The 14,975-nt window shown below is 37.6% G+C and overlaps 1 protein-coding gene across 1 annotated transcript in view; it reads right to left on the reverse strand.

Annotated features, from left to right (window-relative positions):
• The window catches only part of LOC113511504 (dystrophin-like), a 375,962-nt gene extending 361,617 nt beyond the window's left edge, over nucleotides 1-14,345 (reverse strand). The window contains exons 1-2 of the mRNA XM_052899478.1: nucleotides 14,196-14,345; nucleotides 13,714-14,080 (exon numbers count right to left, since the gene is read on the reverse strand). The gene's annotated coding sequence lies outside the window, so the exon portion shown is untranslated. The remainder of the gene's footprint in view (nucleotides 1-13,713; nucleotides 14,081-14,195) is intronic.
• Nucleotides 14,346-14,975: the final 630 nt, after the last annotated feature.

The raw sequence follows: 14,975 nt of genomic DNA on the forward strand, positions 1-14,975 counted from the left end.
GGTAAAAGTTTAATTATTTATAAAAATTGTAGCAAATGTATAAAAGATACAATAAAAATTATTAACTTGAATTAACTATCATGTAATTGTATTGATGATTTAGGTGTCATTATAATCGAGACGCGATAATGCTACTATACATGGACATTTTGTACATATTGTACACCGTTATTGACTAATTAATAAAACCTAATTTAGTTGAATTTCTCTAAGGTTTAGTTAATTTATTTAACAGAGATTTGTTTATTAATCAGAAATGCTCTTCCAGTACACAGACAGACATTTACATCATATAAAAACATCTAAGAATTTCGTACGTGTGCGCTATTTTACGAACTTTCTTAATAATAAGCTTGCAAGCAGTCTCCTTATTATTAAGAAAGCTACTTATTAAAAAAGTTCGAAAAAAGTGGTTCATTTATTCTGTAGTCGACAAAGATATCGTCTCTCCTCACCCGAGCAGCCGGAAAGTATAAAAGTTAATCTCAGACACACGATCGTTAATGTCACGTTTAAAAAGCATTGTCGTAAAAGTTATGATTGTGCCGGCGCCTCAATGGACCCCTGCAGCGACGCCGTTTCAAGGTTGAGCGTCGACGCTCGCGGGACCCTCGATAGCACTGCAAGTACCTATACATACGGCGAACGGAGATTTGCAAGACATGAACACGGCATACCTCTGCCGCTGTCGCCGCCACTCACAGACTCACAGACACAACACGGCTCACACCACGAACTTACACCACTGTCAACTACACACGTGCCGCGCGAGCCGGGCGGGCGAGCGCCGCGTGTTACCCTCGTGGGCGCCCAAGTGGCACTGTCGGCCCGCCCGCCCAAACGAGAGGGAAATCATCCCCTACATCCGTCCTCCTGCTCTGTCACCGACTTTTCCGTATTTGTGTCTCAGACTGACTTTTCCTGGCTCGGCCGTTTTCAATGTCCCCGCGTTTCATTGACGCTTCTAATAACGCCGCTATCTGAACGGATGTTTCTCCGCCGGTGCAACTTTAGATTTTTTCTCGTTAAGGGTCGACTGTAGTGTAGTTCAGATAGTGGCGATCAGATCTCGACTACCTGACGGTTGAGCTTCGGTGAAATAGAATTTATTTCTATCCGAATAAGTACGCTTCTTATTTGAAACTTGTCAATTGTAACTATGGATATAACTATTATTGTAACGATAATTATACTTCTTTTTTTATATTTACAATAATTTACATTTATATTTTTATTTACGCGCAATTATAAGATGTAAAAGTAAACTTGCCTGAATTAGGCTAAGAAAATATGTGATAATGCAGTATTGTATGTAATTATGTACGCATGGGGGGTATCATGGGCGAAACAGTATACTCTGTTATGCTCATTTCTATAGACGACGATTACCACTTTCCATCAGGTGGGCCGTCAGCTTGTTTGCCATTCTAAGTTGTATAAAAAAAATCGTATATATCTACATAACATATATATTCAGTAAATAGGCTATTTGCTTGATTGAATGTGTGCCGTATGCGAACGTAATTAACAAACGTCCAAATATCTTTACAAAGTTTCTAATTATAGAATAACGAAGTTCGCAACGAATGTTAATATTTGAAACACAAATCATCATTAGTCATGTAGCCGCTCCGTGTTTTAATGTCATAACATCCTATCCTATCCTTGTCCCCCGACTTTTCTCATTGACAGGTGACACAAAACCTGGACGTATTTACGAGTATGTGAATAATTACAAGAGAATAGTGTCTCCCGCAGAGCAGACGTGCTCGAGGACTCTCGCGTGAGGCGCGGGTGCCGTGCGCTCGTTCATATCAGCCAGATGGAACGCAAGCGGGAAAAGATATCTTGTATAGAGGATTACGGAGATGTTTGGATTTGTAACATGAATTCTTCTTAGTTATACAGATTTAAGCATTGCAGGGAATCAGTGGATGCAGGTGACTCAGGACTGTTCCTTATGGCAGTCTATAGGGGAGGGCTATGTTCAGCAGTGGACAGATAATGGCTGGGATGATGATTTTAAATCAGGAAAAAAATGTTCGCACGTAATTTAATAACCATATTACGACTCTATATTTAACAAACGAACAATCTATGAAATACCTCGTCATTCATCAGTGTTTTGTTAACATCGAAACCGCTGTTTTTGCAGAGAAAAATATACTTTAATAATATCTTAAATGACTATTTAAATGTTTACTCGGATGGGTGACAGAGGGTAAGCATTGCAAGTATTTCAAATTCCGTAATAGAGTCACGGTTTCCATAAAGCAGTGGGTGTCAAAGGGCGTTCGCAAACAAGCCCCGGCACGGCGCCCGTCGCCTGACGCCCAAATTAAACTCTGAAGATTTACAGTAACGCTCACGGCCTGCACACTCGCGCCTCACGGTAATGACCTTTAATTTGAGCTGAGAGATGCTGCCTCGGATACATACCACTTGGCTGTAATGTCCTCATACATACAAGTACGTGTACACGCTTCCAATTGACGTTAAATAAAAATTAATTATAAAATCAATAATAATCATTAGTGGCAACCGAGGAGTTATCGATGATTTTTTTTACAAACGAGCATGCGGCTCACCTGATGATAAGTGACTACCGTCGCCGATGATCACCCACAACACCAACGGCATTGCAGGTGTGCTGCCGGTTTTTTAAAAAGGAATATGCTCTTTTCTTGAAGGTTATGTTGTCGTATCGGTTCGGAAATGTGTATGATTATTGTAGTCGGCTTTCTCATTTAAAAACTGTAATTATCCAACCGGGTAACAACTTTGGCTATTATCATAACTTGATATTTAGGATATAGGATATAAGAATATAAAAATTTTCAGAAGCGCATAATTTTACAACGTTTCGAAACATTTGTAACAAAAAGTGTAAATAATTTTGATGATAAATAAAGCAACAAAAAATGAAAAAATAATTTTACAGCCATCAAATTGGAAACGTTTCTGAATTTATTAAAATTTGCACATGGATATTTTTCATAAGTTCAAAAGCAGCCGAGTGCAAAGATTCATAAAAGCGAACTTATCTCGCGGGCAGGTTCATTACTAGGGATTTGATAGGTGATATTCAATACCGTGGCTCGCTCGCCACCGCGCCGCGCTCCGTCACCGTCTCGCCTGCGTCTTGGCCGCACGGGATACGTTTCGAGAGCAAATCATTTCCTCGTATTATATATTTTTAATTATCATCCAAAAATTGAAGAATCTCATTCTCTGATTAGTTGATTAAAATTATTTTGTTTTCGTTGCCAGTCTGTGTGCTACCTTTAGTTACATTTAACTCATTGATTCTCAATTCATGTGAATGTTCTTATGCATTTATGCCATGCAACTAAGTCGTCAATTCTGTAGCGATCATCACAATTATTTATTACAATCAATACGATTCGCTCCCGCGCTGATTTCATATTCGTTTTATGATGATTCCATCTAATATTTTTACGAAACAAAATCTTCCTTGTCGTAACATCAGATTAAGAATTACAAAGAGTAACACAAGACTAAAAGGGTACACTTACATGAAACAGTCAAATAGATTTTCCTTGTGATTATATGATTAAAAATAACGCGATATGTGTAACAGAAACAAAACTGAAATTGTCAAAATAGTCTGTACAAGTCCTTAACCAAAACTCCGTTTAAAGTCCCTCGGTGAAAACTTTTTCAAATTGTATAATAATAATAATAAACTTTATTTTCCTTAAACAAAGCCAATGAAACAATATAACTATGACCCCGCACTAGGCAAAGCCTGTCTCGTGGAAGTGAAAGCTAGAAATTTAACAATTATGGTGCGGTGAACAGGGTTAATTTAAATAACATTACATTATTATACTGATGTATGGTTTATATATCCATGATTTATGTATTTATTGGTTATATTAATATGTAATAATTATTGATTTTTATATATGTATTATATTGTATATGATATATGTATATTTAATTTTTTATTTCATTTTCTGATTTTGCTAAACCGATGCACCGCCATTTACTCCTCTGTTTAACATAACCATTGACTAGTAGAGAATGCCATCAGGCATTAAGTCCGCCCTGTACACATATTTTAATGTATATTTGTCTATTAGGTACCCACGGATACTAACAAAACACGTACACTACAGGGTACAGAGGAATAACACCTGAGTCCTCAGGAATGGCAACGCATGGGGGGAATCATGGGCGAAACAGTATAATCTGTTATGTCCATGATATTGCTCATGTCTATAGGCGACGGTTACCACTTTCCATCAGTGGGCCGTCGGCTTGTTTGCCATTCTAAGTTGTATATATAAAAAAAAACACAAAATATTCAATTACGTAGAGACTTGTCACACCTAATTCTAGAGGAAATTTACATACTGTTAGAACGAATCAATCCTTAATGTTTAGTCATTAATAAATCTATAAAAAAATCAATACATCGTCATAGAAAAGAGTACTTAAAATTTCAACAATAAAAAATTTTGTTTCATATTTTTAACTAAAAAAAGAACCTTAAAACCAAATGCTAATGTGAATATTCTAATAAATGGGGCCACTGGCAAACAAATTGTGAAAATAAAAGATAATAGCGTGCGAAACGGTTTGTTGAAGCCGAGCGTAACGCTGTTTGTTTAGAGAGAGTGGGCAATGTTTGAACAGTGGGCCCGCGGACTGTCCGCCCCCAACGAGCGCAACGCATTCCTTACCACAGTGTTGGGAACAGAGGCAAAATGCATTTACATACCTGAAAAGGGGAAAAACGATATTAAAGAAAAATAAAAAGTAACAAAAAAAAACGCGCATGCTACAGAGCAAAAAGCAGTACAGATTATTTAGTATTCCCCGTCACCCGAGCGCAGTGCAAGTGCCCCGTGCAGTACAAGGTCCAATGAATTATGAATATAAAGCATGCATTAAGCACTTAATAACAAGCTTTGATATGATAAAAAACTAATTTAAATGCATCGAATGATCTTTTTAGAATTACCGAGTATATCAGTTATAACATAGTAAATTATAAAGCCTACGTAAAATAGGCAAAGCTACTTAGAGCCCGCTGAACTCATGAACTAGACAATTTTCTTTAAGGAACACAAATTTGTGTGTAGATATAGATAGATAGATACTCTTTATTGTTTCCTCCAAAAGATTACAATAGTAAACTTATTATAAATATATTATAATAAGTTTACTATTGTTTGGCCGTCCTTATCGCTAAGAGCGATCTCTTCCAGCCAACCTTTGGATGGAGAGGAGTAATTATAAACAGTTTGGTGGGAGGCACGATGAAAAATTTTGTTAGTTCTATATATGTGAGATGTGATAATATAAATATTATCCCTACTCATTATTATATTTATATACATATACCTACACACATATATAGATATATTGTCTTAGGTAATGCTGAACTGATTTCGATTATTTTTGCAACCAATAAAACTTCCTCCGGTGTTGATGTCATTGAATTTCTCTATACCAAATATTCAAGTTCAATAAGAGTTATATGTATGAAATAAACATATTACTGGTTATTCGATTAGAATTATTTTAATTCACTATTATCCATATTTGTGCGAAATATTTATAAAAATATTTTTTATGACAATACAATAATAACGATCGCCATATCAACCAACAGCTGTCCACTGCTAAACATAGGCCTCCCTCATAAAGGAGTGTTTTGCTAGTACTTGCCACACTTAGCAGGTGGGTCGGCAACCGCAGTTAGACTTTGGTGATGTTTTAAGAGGGACGCTGCTACCCATCGATCTATCCATCGACCGTTTAGTTCCCTTAGTCGCCTTTTACCACACTCACGGGGAAGGAAAGGGTGGCCCATTCTATACCTCCAAATACCATACATTTACCAGAGAGAGACTTAGTACAAAAGTCGATTGCTTGGGTACCTCTGTCCAATTCGTGTTTCAACCGTGAAGCAGTTGTGTTTGCATGGCTGTGTTTCGGTTTGAAGGGTGGGATATGGCGTGAATTTACTGGGTACAGAGAAATAACATCTGAGTCCTCAGGAATGGCAACGCATGGGGGGTATCATGGGCGAAACAGTATACTGTGTTATGTCCATGGTACTGCTCATGTCTATAGGCGACGGTTACCACTTTACATCAGGTGGACCGTCAGCTTGTTTGCCATTCTAAATTGTATAAAAAAAAAAATACTATGCGTATGAGTAATTTCATGAAGATTGATTGCGCCATTAAAGCCTCAAGTGGTAACAATCAATAAATAATAATTAGTTTATCATTTATCAAGAATAAGGACATCATAATAGGTACATACAAGGCGAATATCCACCAGTGGAATGTAAATATCGAGAGCGTATGTAGGTATCTGTTGAATTTTTAACCGGCCAAATTTACGGCGGAATAAACCGGGCACGCCGCTTGCAATTTGCAGAGTGCAGTCCTCTCCGTTCGCCTCCAGAGCGCGGCCGGCGTCTTGTGCATTAAAGGTAATAACATTGTATATTTACGTTCCCAATGCGCTGCTGCATTCCCACGATATTGAAAATAGTCAAAATAAAACATCTAGATTAGTAACCAGTAGAGTTTAGTGTCTCTCCCTGTAAACGCATCGACAAAACCAATCTATTACCTTTTTTAAATAATATTTTTTCCCAAAAACACTTTTTTACCTATTCAACTTTATAGTTAGTGACTCAAATCGTAATTTTATAATATTTTTACAAATTTATCAATAATATCAGTGTAGGTCCCGGCATAGAATAGGCCGCCCCTTCCTTTCCCGGGGGTATTGTAAGAGGCGACTAAGGAAGCTTATGGTGAAGGGATAGGCAGCAGCATCCCTTTTACATCACCAAAAGTCAAATTGCGGTTATCAATTCGTCTTCCAAGCGTTGCAACTAATGACAAAGCCCCCCCTTTTATGGAAGAAACTATGTTCAGCAGCGGACAGTTGATGGCTAATACAACAACAAGGCTCATAAATTCTAACAAAAGATAGTACATTTGAACATACATTGGAAAAACCGTGCATCTGACTCGCCGACTGATACTGATTCTAGATTTCCCTGGTCTCACAGTACATATGTTAATATTTTCTCGATACTACGCACTTAACTGAAAATTCTATTTTAAAATTATTTAGTTTAATTTTTATATAAATTTTTAGGTCTGCAGCTACTATCGTTAATGTATCGAATTTACATTGACAACAATGAAATTGGTTACAGAATGTGGCATATTTACCATATTGCGCATGGCAATACAGTCGCTAGGTAACGAGCTAAGAACAAGGAATAACATAGAAGGAATGATAAAATAAAAACTGTAAATCATATATAAATAATGCCCACCGGTATACAAGCAGTCCCCAAGTAAAACATGTACCCACCCGTGAGCACGCGGGACGGTAATGTTGCATATTTACCCGCCGGTGGGCATGCGTTCTTTTAACGTGTTAAACTTAATATACACCACACATGCACCTTGGCTGGTCTTATTAAAAAATATAGTAGTACTACAATTAAAAAATTAGCCTCTTTTAGTACTCAACTGTTTGCCTTCTTTCTTCTTATGCAAATATAATTAGTAAAAAGAGGACCAAAGATACACCATCAGTTGCTATTTTTCTCAATTCATAGCAGGTTAGTGTACAGAAAATGTTTGATATGTCAATTATTTTTCAATAACATATTTTATATTACTAGGTTATATATTCGACACAGTTTATGTAGAAAATATGCAAGCAGGTTGTATCTGAATTCGGTAAGGTTATACGGCCGTATAACATTTTCTGTAACACTAGCCTGCTATGAATTCACAATTTTATCACTCCTATGTAATGCCTTGTTCTTAGGTAACGAGGCTTGTGAAATAAAATTGAAATCTTTAGAAAAAAAATAATGAGATACTTAATTTAGATGAGAGACACCATTATTATACTAAGTCTATGGATACCATACCACCAAGGAATAACAGAAATCTTTGCATACCACTAAAAGAATAAAAACACAGATAAGAAAGATAATAAAAGGATAAAGTTGTAGCCGCTTATAGATTAAGAATAATATCAGGCATTCTGTTTCTACGTAATCACTAAATTTATTCTATAGCTAATTCGTGTGTAAAGCCTTTGTAATGGATCTGTCAGAAAATGTCAATAACATAGATTACGAACGTGACTTTATAAGGAGGACATTGATTACGATTTATTGCAAAGCAGAGCAGGTAAGGCACATCCGGACCCAATGAAAATATATTATCGCATGCATTTAATAAATGGTTAATCATATGAAGTGAAACTAGTTGAATATTAATGCAATAATCGCGACGCGGTGGTGCAACGTGAGAACGCATTAATAGGCATCCCTACAGAACCATAGCTACGTACAAGTGAACTGATATTAGTACCTACACTCACTTTGTAGTGTGATCTGGAACATTACTGTTTAATATACTTATATGAACATTCCTAAATCTATTTTTCAATTTACTGGTGATGAAAATTTCAATAAAGATAAAATAGAAAGTAAATTGATAATCTATGTAAGATTATCAATTATACCGTGAAATCATTTTTATATCTGACCTGCACGTACTTATGTTATACATATGATTTCGGATACCTGATAATTTAATACTCCTTAGATGGAGTACAAACATTTGTAATATAAAAATAGATAAGTAGATAGCAGTAGAATCTTACTGGTAGCACCATGGACAATAAACATCGCCCTTAGTAACACAACCATTCGAACTACGCAGTTGGACCGTGGATAAGAAACGACTCGATGAATCTACTGACAGTGGGCAAGTTATATGTAGCTTGGGCTCTGAAGGGCTACTTATTCAGGTGGTGGGGACGTGGCGACGCGTCTACAAACAGCTCGCGAGTAATGACGGGAGGCACGGCACGGCCGGCGCCGCCCCCACATTGCTGGCAGCGCGATTCTCGCCCCAGAAACTTTGCTTTGTGACGTCACGTGTATGTAGGACGCGAGGGGCACGGTGCCCACAATGACAGAACGCGCATTGTTTGTTATTCCAGTTTTTTCGCTTCTACTCCCATTACAAGTGGGTCGTGTCTCTTTCAGTCGTTTCTTTTTACAGTGCCGCTGCGCTAGTGATGACAAAGAACTTACATTTTGGAAATATTTTCATGTTTCCAGTCCAAGAAAAACTGTAAAAGTTTTCGTAAGGTAACTTGCTAAGAACTTATAATAAAGCCGTATGTACTTAAGTTTAAATTTTTAACTTGCCAAGTGGCGTATTCCACTTAAAGCGAGCGTTTGTCGCAAACTCGCTAATAATAAGGAAATTTGCACGCTTTGTGAAGAATACGATGCGCCCCAAACGATATCGCGCAAGCGTGCAAATCAAATTTTATATTACCAATCGACATTTTTATTTCGCGGACTCTTGTGTACAAACAATGTCATGTATGTACATCGGACATTTTTTACAATATATTTAAGACAATTATTATAAGTAATAAATTATTATAAGTAAGCAACTACTCGTTTATAATCAAATTCAAAACTAATAAAGTTGTCAGTTCACTAGTTTTTTTTTTTTTTTTTTTTTATGTTAAGAGATATCTTCTATTTATCATCGATTTTAATGAAAGTATTGTATACTCGTATAGTATACTGCAATGTCTCCGGTGTTTTAGACGCTCATGGGTGGCCGAGTCACCATCAAGTGACCCGCAAGCTCGCCTGTTCCATAAAAAAAAAAACTATTTTTTTATAATATATACAGGCGAATTTAGAAACTTCTCCTTTTTTACTTAAAAATAATATTTCTTGGAGCACTTAAGGTTCAAAAATATTTTTGCTTGATCTATTTTAGAAAATCAAATGACACGTCTGCTTACTACATTGTTTTAATGTGAACTGGTGTAACAATCCCTGTTTACAAATACTTATATTATAAAACGATAGGTGACGGCGTGTAGTGTATTTGTGTGAGTTAAGTATGGATGTATGGTATATCTGTATGGATTGGTGTGTGGACTGTATGTTAAGATTACATAATTATATTCCTTTATATTGGTTAACAATGTACCACAATTAGCTACAACAATATTAAATATTTCTAATCGCCACCCGCCTATATCTTATAGCAGCTCTGTTTGTAGTATAGTGGAAATGAGCTCACGTCTTGGCACGCCGTGCCTTCCTCTTATTTCAGCCTACCCTCTGTACGCCCGCCACTATTATCTACCTAAATATTTAAATATACATTCCTATATATACGGTACAAGGAACGCCATTCCAATTACCATTCTCAGATTATATGCGGAATTCTTTGTCGGAAATTCTTTATATTGTTTCTTAAATTTGAATTTAAATGTACGCAATGCAGATGTGCAATTTGTCGTCCAAATGAGCGACTACCGTTGGTCGCCGCGCGCTATTCGCGCGACTGTCGCCGCAACACGCGACTCGCGCGCCCCTGCCACTGACAGCCGTTATTGCTGTGATTTGTGAGTACTCGCATGTCTGGTAAAGTGACCTCGTATTTCATTAGCGGAATGTTATGCTCCTTTTTGCCAATGATTGATGTCGAGCTGTGCCGAGATTCACAAAGCACTTGTAACACTGCAACAGTGGATCGAGCGTATTGTGCCTTCGTGTTGTTTTTACTGCACTTTACACTCATTGTTTTGTAGCTAACAGACTATTGTTGGTATGACTCAATAAATTCAATTTAAATTGTTACAAAATGTAAACAAAATAGTAACTTCATTTATTTACATAAATATCTACACCTAAATATATTTAATGAGGTTTATTTCATTTACGGTATAAGTGACCTATATGTACATAGGTGAGGTACCCATACAATTTTAGCACTACGGTTCTGATAATATGTGAATAAAACGACTATCTCGTACAGATTTTATTTATCTACCTTCATGTTCAAGCCCTTATGGGGGGTAGGTGAAAAAAAATAAAGCATGATCAGATAATCAAAAAGAAATTAGAAGGCTCTCTCATTTAAAAAAAACCTCTAAAAGCCTCACTGTAAAACTTCTGTAATCTTGTAAAAATTCGCATCGTTAGCACTGTTCAAAAACGTGACGGGCTCTCATCTGGCACATACGATTAATATTCTACGAAGTAAGTCAAAACAAGTCGGGATTTAGGAGCGTTAATGAAAAAACTTGTTAGGTACGCGCGCAGGCCAGCCCCGGCGGCCGCCCGTTAATTTGCCGCCATTAACTTGATGGAAACTGTCGTCGTCCGATCACTCCCCCCCCCCCTTGCTGCCCTCCTGCCTATCACACAATACCACCCTTCTAGAGTTCTAGTGTAACATGTCATTTACATCATTTCATAACGACCGGGTCAAGGGTCCCTTGGCATGTCTTATCGTGTCAGACGACGATGTTACACGACCTCTGAATCACGTAGCAAATGACTTTTCAACCCACTTTTAAAAAAGAAGAATCTCAATTCGGTTGTAATTTTTTTTTCATATTTATTGTCTTTTAACTCCGTCAGTTGTAAACCGATTTGAAAAATTGTATTTTTTTTTTTACCTGAGAGGATATACAGGAATCTGCAGATTGGTCACATAGAATCGATTTATTAGTTTAATTTTTCAATCAAAATAACTGGTGTTACACAATTGAAGTCCGTTTTTTTGTGGAACACAGTTTAATTTTAGATCCAGACGTAAATCTAAAAATTCAAAGATTCTACTTTGGGATCCCTGGACCGCAGTCAAGCATCGCGTCGTCTGATTGAGCTAACGCCGCTCAAAATGCTTAATTATTAATGTCATATAATCGTATATTAAAATACAAACAGTTCGTGTACATAAAAAAAAAAATAATAATCAAAAATAGTACAACTATGAGTGAATTCAGTCCCAAGTGTCACATTAGAATGCAACTTGCAACGACTTGACATAAGTTTAGAAAAAAAAATAGACCAGTAGATACAAGTAAATCGAGAACTTACTGAACCTTGAAAGCAATTAAAAAGTCTTTTAAACTGGGCCCATTTACGAAAAATGTTTCCTGTTTTAATATTGCATCAGCATAGCACGACAATTACCGTAATGGAATTTTTTCAAAAACTCACGGACAACAAGAGAGGTGTGGGCAGGGGCATTGTCGTGGTGAAGAATCCAACGCCCCTCTCGCGCCAATTCTGGTAAATCTGAGATCGGCAAAAATTTCACGGCCATTCTTGCCGAGTTTCGAGAGAAACTTGATTGACGCGCTGCTCTTCAACGGAGCAACGCATTTTGATCAGCGATTATTCATGATTTAAGATTACATTTTTTGTTAAAAACTACCGTTAATTTCTATTTTGCATCTGGCAATGATATGTAAATAGTAACGTCTTAATTTTGTACGTGGCAACACTAACACACTGTCTCTTGTAAACTAGTCTGGCTGTAGCCTTTTTACTTGCTTGCAATAAAATATTCACTCCACAACGCGACGCTCTTTATTATTCTAACATCGACCAATAACAACCCAGTAGTTAAACATATAACTTTTGTACACTTACAATAATTGTTTTTTTTTTCGAAGTTTTGGAATGACCTGATTTTCTTGACATACTTTAATCGTCAATTTTGCAGACAATTAAAAAAACTAGTAGGTATTATATTTAAGTAGATTATTATATTATTAATTAATACATGAGCCGAGCAATCTACAACAGGCGGTGTTGAAACTACTGTATTAGTAAGACCATCATAGAGCTGTTAGTATGTTAATATACATGTCACCACAGACACCACACAAATGAAACTACACAATTCCCACACTCTTATAAATACATAACGTGATGAGAACACTTAAAGATACTCATTATATATATTTAATAAAGTTGATAGCATTCAAAAATGTATGCACTAAAACAGCACCGGAATGTACGTTTAGGTGCTTTTTTAAGAGTTATTACTGATGTGTTTGTACATGTTACATTATATAAGCCTAGTAAATATGACGAATAACTTTAATAAAATGTGATAACGTCCACGAAACTGCAGCTTACTATAGCTGTTTATGCAAGATTAATATACAATATTATAAATATTTACTGCATATGAACTCCGCGACGAATCATCACGCTGTGTAAATTTGTCGACTCTATACATACACACACGCGCACCATATAAAGAGTTGTCAACATAAATGTCACACACACACACACACACGGGCACACACGTTGTTAATAAAAGGGTTTACTCTTACCAAATGAAACGAGCTGTTAGTATCCCAACATTTTATTAACCAAACCAATGTTATTATGTACATAAGGCACTACGTATTGTACAATTATTACTGATCGGAGCGATGTTAGAATGGTCGAATTGTAGTATTTAATTCTTTTACACTGAATAAATTGCAAAATTTTACTTTTGTAATACTTATTTAATATCACTGCTGATTACACTTTTAGGGGAACCAAAAGTATCATGTAAACGTTTCCATCAGTGGATTAATATTAATTTGATATCGAGTATGTGTAGGAATAGGTTCAAATCCGGCTCGAAGGACTAAATAATATAGGAAACATTAATAGATCCTTCGTGATTTTATATATGATAATTGTTTTCATCTCATATCAACTACCACCTCATCATTTAACTCGCATATTAATCAAGTGATTGTTCGAGCATTCTAACATGTCGCCGGTGGATCGGTGCCAGCAGCCAGTTCAAGTGATACCCACTCCCCGTACCCGAGCGAGAGACTCACCACTGTGCAGGCTGTCGGGTGAACTGCGGCGAGCGGTGTCGGCGGGCGGCGCGGCGTCCTCGCCGGCGGCCCGGGCCGCGTCCGGCGCCTGCTCGTCAGCCCCGGCGGCGTCCGGGGCTCGTGGCGACTGTCCGACCGCGCGCGTAGTTTCGACCGTCCGCGTAATTTCGACCGTCCGCGTAACGTCGTCCGCGGATGCGTCCGCGCCGCTAGCCGCCCGCACGAGCGCCCAGTCCTCTTTCAGCCGCTGCACCTTTTCCCGCACTTCCGTCGACACGGTCTGCTTCGCGTCGACGCACTCGAGCTCGATGTTGTTGTAGTTCTCGAGCACCTCGCGCACCTCCGCCTCGTACTCGTTCACCACCTCCTGTCGACACAAAAACGTGCTGGGCGATCGCTACGTTTGGATACATCAGTTCCCTTAACATCCGAAATGGCTCTTGACCAAATTAAAGATAGTGCTTGATGGAAATAATACTAACCGCGGAGGGTGGGTCAAGTCGAGCGGCAGCGACCCGCTCTAGAGCTTGGTCAAGACGGGCGACACAGCGGCCGAGCGCGGCCAGCTTGCTGCTCACGTACTCGCGGTGCGACGATAGATTTGCCTGCGCCTGCGGACAATCGCACGCATATTAACATATTATAAATCATAAATCACATGTACACTGTACACATAAATAGGTTCTCCACGCACAGATTGAAATCGCACTCGATAGTTCTATTCCGTATCGACAAGTGGAGGGGCAGGGATCGTTAGTAATGAGGTATAAAGTCTCACTGTTAACTATCAGATCGACCTACACATAATTCCGTTTGAAAACATCGTGGTTAATTCTCATTGAATTTGTCGCTGTAAGCCAACTGAGCTACTTTCATCTTCACCTACTATCTCTGGAGCCACGCCAACGTATACCATTAGCAGAAACAGAGTTACCAGAACATATTCACCCATTAAACAAATAGTACCATGGCCTTACAGTTGTAAGTTTAATTTGGATTTATAATTTAAAAATAGCGTCAAAATATATTGTAAGCTAGTCATTCACACCCAATCAACGCAACACTCACGTCACTGATGCTCGAGTGTGCATTTATAAAACGCAAAATAATATAAAACATATTTAAAACATAATAAATACATTATTTGTTAAGAAATTTGTAAGTATAAAATCAATAGTGATCTGACCCAGCTTCGCACGGGTCGATGGAATTTTTGAAAATAATACATAGCCTATGTTACTCGCTAACAATGAAGCTTTCTA

This window comes from Galleria mellonella, unplaced genomic scaffold, assembly GCF_026898425.1.
Source record: "Galleria mellonella isolate WM207_F2 unplaced genomic scaffold, CSIRO_AGI_GalMel_v1 utg571, whole genome shotgun sequence".
NCBI lineage: Eukaryota > Metazoa > Arthropoda > Insecta > Lepidoptera > Pyralidae > Galleria > Galleria mellonella.